The 6,000-nt window shown below is 37.1% G+C and overlaps 1 long non-coding RNA gene across 1 annotated transcript in view; it reads left to right on the forward strand.

The window, feature by feature from the left end:
- Window positions 1–5,793, forward strand: part of LOC119870789 — a 34,003-nt gene extending 28,210 nt beyond the window's left edge. Inside the window, exon 3 of the long non-coding RNA XR_005356355.1 lies at window positions 5,454–5,793. This is a non-coding gene — a long non-coding RNA (uncharacterized LOC119870789). The remainder of the gene's footprint in view (window positions 1–5,453) is intronic.
- Window positions 5,794–6,000: the final 207 nt, after the last annotated feature.

Genomic DNA, 6,000 nt, shown 5'->3' on the forward strand with positions numbered 1-6,000 from the left:
GACTTACATAGTGTTTGTTACACAATGATAGCCTATCCTTGGTGGAATGCTGAAACTCAGCACTGCTATGTGTGTGGTTCAACAGCTCCTAAAACTATTTACTTAGAGTAACAATACTTTCCACTGTGCATTGTAAATGAAGAACTGAAATGAATGTAGTACCATTGCATTTAATTGGAAGATTTAGTGAGGCAGGCAAGAAAATCCCCTAACCAGAAATAGCGACATGTGGGCTAGTGTTCTAGCCACTAGTAATTGCTTAATGGTACAGAGAATCCCAGTGAAAAGCCCACGAGATAGTCTTACTATTAGTGTAAACCAAATTCAAAGCTTTGGTTTGCTTGCTTGGGTATTATGTGCACTTATGAGATTAGATTAATAATAGCCCAAACGGGTTCTGTTATGGCAAGTACAATCTTAATGTGTCATGGCTTTAACCATATTATTTCAGCAAGTCCCAGGTCTTAAATGAACCTCATTATTACAATCGAAGTGACTGTGAATGAATTCAATCCCATAATAAAAAAAATGTCTAAGTCTCTCCTTCAATTTCCCTCATTTTGTCTGCAGTCTTATAACACCATTCCCATCCTCAGAGCTTTGAGTTACCTTTTATTCTACTCCCCCATGGAAAGGCCTGGGCTAGTCCATTCTAGTACTTTCCACAGCAACTTCACATCAAATTTTTTCCTATTCATCTTGACAATTACAAACCTTCTTTAAGCCTAGCCATCTTACTCATGATGGAGACTAGAAGCCTGCCATCCAGCATACATGACGTCAGACTCTGGGCTGCCTAGAGTTTTCAATCACAGTGGTCCTATTTGTTTTCCTTTGGGGTTTAAAAAAATCTTAGAGACTCAATTGCCTCTTCCATCAAATGGTAACATCAATTTTCTGAATAATTAGTTAACTTCATGTTTGTCATTATTTGCTTTCTTAACCCTTCTCCCCCTTTCCCCTTATTCATATCTGTCTAGATCATCTTAGAAAGTTACCCAGACCTAAAGTGAGGAGTCCCCTTTGAACCCTTCCTTCATGTTCCATTCTTTATGGGTGATCCAATCGATTTCCACTCCCCATGTGGTGTTCCTTCACACCTATCCCTGCCTTTTCATGCCTCCTATGTTCACCTCACTCCAGGCTTGCACCTCTTGTGACTAGATAACCTTAGTCACTTCTTGAACGGCCTCTCAGATTCCCCTAAAGCATACTCTTGTCAATTCAAATATCCTCAAACAAACACTACTAGGTTAATTGTGAAGTATTCAAATTTTATAGCACTTTATCGTGTTACTTTATAATGCAGATTCTTCCCACCTGCAATGCATAAATAAGAGACTTGGAGTGCCCCAAATGAGACAGGCTTGTTTGGGAGATCAAGGCATATGGATCATAACTTGGGGCCTGCCAGTCCTATCTTCCATCTTACCATATGGCCACCTCCCGCTCCTGATTTCTCTTCTCCAAAGTGGTACAGCCTCATGAAGGAGGCACTATGTATGTAAGGTTTTCATTAAGTAAAGATGTGGGGTAAGCCACAGCTAAAAAAAAAAGTCACATATATGAAAAAATAGAGTTCAAAATGATTGTCTACCAACCATGAGCTGTTCAAATAGTTGTATATTATATCACTGAATCTGCGTTATTATGCTTTCAAAGATGATTTATCACCATGAGGAAATGTTCATGATATGATTTTTAAAAAATGATATTAATTGTAGTAATCATGTTAGTTCTGAGCCTCACTGAATGCTCAGCCTTTTACCTGAATTCCTTTTGTAATGCTCACTGCGAAAGCAAGACATAAAGCTGTCCAAAATGAGATATTTTTTGACTTGTGTGAATTTTTCTGATTTTTGTATTCATCGGAAAACAATTTTTTTTTCAAAAAAAGTTAAATAATAATTCAAGTCCAAACATGATTAGGCATCTCATTTATATTTTGTCAAAGCAATCTTGCAAGTACCTTTAAAGGATCATTAATCACACCCTGTGATTATCACATGTACAATTTACCAGAACATATATGCCTTACTAAAATGTAAGCTTCTACAAGGAAAGGGGAAAAAAGGGGGGAGGGGCAAACCAAGAAACAGAATCTTCACGATGGAGAACACTCTGATGTCCCCAGAGGGGTGATGAGTGGGGGGATGGGTGAAATAGGTGATGGGGATGAAGGAGTGCACTTGTGACGAGCACTGGGTGGTATATGGAAGTGTTGTATCACTACATTGTGCATCTGACATTAATATTACATTGTATGTCAACTACCTGATTTTAAATAAAAACTTAAAAAAATATGTTACTCGAGGGAAGAGCCACATTCGTCTTTTTAAACACACTGTTGGGCACAGTAGACATTCAGAACACATCCATAGGGACAAAATATCTTGGGCTGTGATGGTAGGAAAAGAATTTTGTTTTCTAAATTTCTACAATGAGTGTATAACTACACAGGTAGCAAGAAAATAACCCTATTCTTAAAAAAGGAATTTTGATGAAGAAGAAAATAGTCAAATAAGCCAGACATCCCTAGAAGTTTATTACTCTCACTCACAAAATCGATATGAATTTATAACATAAAAGAATATAAATGTATGGTTTAAAAACTCAAAACAACCAAAGTAAAAAGTGAAACAAAGACTCCCTTTCAACAAACTCCATCAGATCCTTAAATGCAACTGATGTACCTAATTTCTTATGATTTTTTCCAGAAGACCTGAAGACTCATCAATGTATTAGTTTATGCAGTACGTGAGCACATACACATATGTGTTTATATTTATATGTAATAGAAATAAAAATATATAAAACACATGTGCATACATAAAGGTGTGTATATGCAATAGATAAAAAATATCATGTATTCCTAAGAAATCACATCACATACATCAATGTACATTTTATTTTTTTCACTTAATATATCTAGGATTATTGCTATCCAGTGGAGGATATCATAACTTCGCACTCTTGTATAGACAGATATTTTGTTGTCAAAATTATTTTTAAGAATAGTTTGCAAAAAATCTATATATTTATAACATACACATATGAATTATATATGGGAAATATGGGATCCCTGGGTGGCACAGTGGTTTAGCGCCTGCCTTTGGCTCAGGGCGTGATCCTGGAGACCTGGGATCGAATCCTACGTGGGGCTCCTGGTGCATGGAGCCTGCTTCTCCCTCTGCCTATGTCTCTGCCTCTCTCTCTCTCTCTCTCTCTCTCTCTGTGTGACTATCATAAATAAATAAACATTAAAAAAAGATTTATTATATGGGAAATATTAGTGTGTGTGTGTGTGTGTGTGTGTTTAGTATTTATTTTTAGGTTGGAAATGCATCAGTACGTAGCCTCTCAGAAAGTTTGGAGAAGGTGGTAGCCTGCCTGCACACTCACCAGCTCTGGGGAGAAACCAACCTTGGCATTTGTTCTGTCAGTAAGATAAAACACAATAACCTCTTATTATTTTGATGTGCAATTTTAAAAATTGTAAGTAAAACTGAGAAGCTGAGTATATTTATTGGCCACTTGTATTTCTCTGTAAACTGCCAGTTTTCTAATTTTCCTATTCATGTGTTTGAGTTTTTATCAATTAAAAAGTAGACCTTCATGAATCAGTGAACACATCCCCTCACATCCCGCCCCCAGCCTGGGTTTGATTTTTAGACTTTATAAAATTGTGGTATTTGTTCTTATTGTTATCCAGAATATTTTTACTCAAGTATTTCTACCATTTTCTTATAGTATCCAAATTTTGTTAGGAAGATCTACCCATTCTAAGTCAAAAAAAAAAAAAAAATCTACCTCTGGTTTTTCCTAACCTTGATGCATTTGGATTTACATTTTTAAAAAAGAAAATTATTTATATATATTCTTGGGTGTATAGAAAGGTAAGGTCAAGGATCCTGGTTTTGTTTGTTTATTTTTTTGTTTTTGTGTTATCTTACAAAATGTCTTGTTCCCCTATTCATTTCTCACCCCTCCCCCTCCCTGGATGGGCACCCCTGCCCTCAACACTCCATGTGTCCTCTCTCCTAAGAAACAGAGTTTGAGGGCTGGGTTATCTGAAGCCTGAGGATTCAAGATAGGGTCTATATGTAACCCTGGTAGCTAGACCTTTCCTCATGTTTAATGTCCAATGTCAAGGTTGGCCTGTCAGTGGTGTATTTCACTCTAGCAGGAGAGACACAATGTGGGAATGAAGACTTATTCACATCAGATATAGCATGGGCTGTTCCCTCTCCTCTTCATTTTTCACTCCCTATAAACCCAAGAGACAAAAGACTTTTAGCTTCTTCCTTTGCAGTGAAGACAGCTAGATGAAAGAGCCTTTGGGGCTGCCCAGATGCTTTTTTCTACCTCTACCCTCAGCAGACTACAAAACTCGAGCAGGGTCTCTGGGCTCCAGCTTGGGAGGAAGCTTTGGAGCCTCCTGCAATGTCTCCTGCCACCTTTACTTAATGATGTGGATTATTGGAAGCTTCTGGCCACCAGCCCTTTCCACATTTGAGGGCTGCTGATGGAATTTTGTCATTGCTTGTTTGTTTTCATTATGCTTATATAGAGATGCTGGAGGGTGGGAGTAGGAAGCATTGGAGATCTGGTTTTACTCTCTATCTCAAATAACAGGAAGTTCAAACTATTGTAATCATTTCTAAATCATCCACTGCCATGGGAAAATGACTAAAATAAATAGCCCACAGCAATCGCTTCTGGAAAGAAAGTCGTGTCTCTTGAGAAAAGGTTAAAAATCCAAGGAAGAGTTCAAAAGAGAATTTCGATCAATGTTATTAATCGATCCATACTAATATAGGAGAATTATTTCTTATTCAAATCTTCTCTTTGAAAGTAGCAATTCTTATCAAATTCTTCAAAAGGCACTTAAATTGGAAAGGATATAACATTAATCCTTTCTGTTCCTGCTTATCACCATAGAATCGGGCAGAAACAACATTAAAAAATTATGAACCTAGAATACTAATCTAACTATTGAATCTGTGGATTTTTCTTCCCATGGCAATTCAACAGCTATTCTATGGGGACCAAGCACCTTGACTGTTAAAATAATATAGAAAATTAGTAATTCTGAGCACAGTTTAGATCATTGCTTTACTTACTGTTTTCAGGCTCAAGTCAGATTTTAAGTGTATGTGAACAGGCTTTAAACACATGTCAAAAAATTGAATTGCAGCAGGAATGATTTGACAACATTGATTATGCAAGCCTTAAATTTTTCATAACACAGATTCAAATAATCATCATCTATTCTTTCCTCATTTTTCAAAATCCTGATTTTTCTTCACATTTAGAACAGTTGCATTTTCACAAAGCTGGTGGGATTGGACTCTTTAAAAAATAAAACAAAACAAAACAAAACAGATATATGACTCTGAGTCCAATGTTTGGGCTATGACTCTATATAAGCTTCCTGTTTTTCATTCATACAGGGCCCATGGAAGATGCCCTCCAGGACAAATTTTCTCCTGTACCTCCAAAGATGAAAGACTCCTACCAAAAGGATGAAATTTGCCTCAAGCTTTCAAAATATCATATCCAAGTTCATTACTCGTGTGCCATTCCAGTCAACTGGAGTCAAATCCACCAAGCAGAATCATTGCCCGCGACCTTGTCTGCCATTTAGAAAATGACTTCCCAAACCACAGAGGGTTAATTTGGAGCACACCTCTCCACACAGAGGTCTGCTTTTATATCTGATGAAACCAAGGCAATATCTTGTCCCACACTGATATTTCCGTTTTCAAAAAGAAAAGTTTGTAATTGCTGTTATTTATTTATTTATTTATTTTTTAAACCTCCCATATAAGGGTCCCAAACTATAGCCCTGAGCCTGTGGGTTCCTCAGAAGCCACCAGATTGTGCAGTGTACTATCACAGAATGTCATATTAGAGCCCTGCCACAGTCTCATCCAATAAGTAATCTGGCATGAAGAAAAGTTAACTGAATTAGTGGCCGACTGGGACACTTGGTGACCT

The sequence above is a fragment of the Canis lupus genome, chromosome 3, assembly GCF_011100685.1.
Source record: "Canis lupus familiaris isolate Mischka breed German Shepherd chromosome 3, alternate assembly UU_Cfam_GSD_1.0, whole genome shotgun sequence".
Classification (NCBI taxonomy): Eukaryota; Metazoa; Chordata; class Mammalia; order Carnivora; family Canidae; genus Canis; species Canis lupus.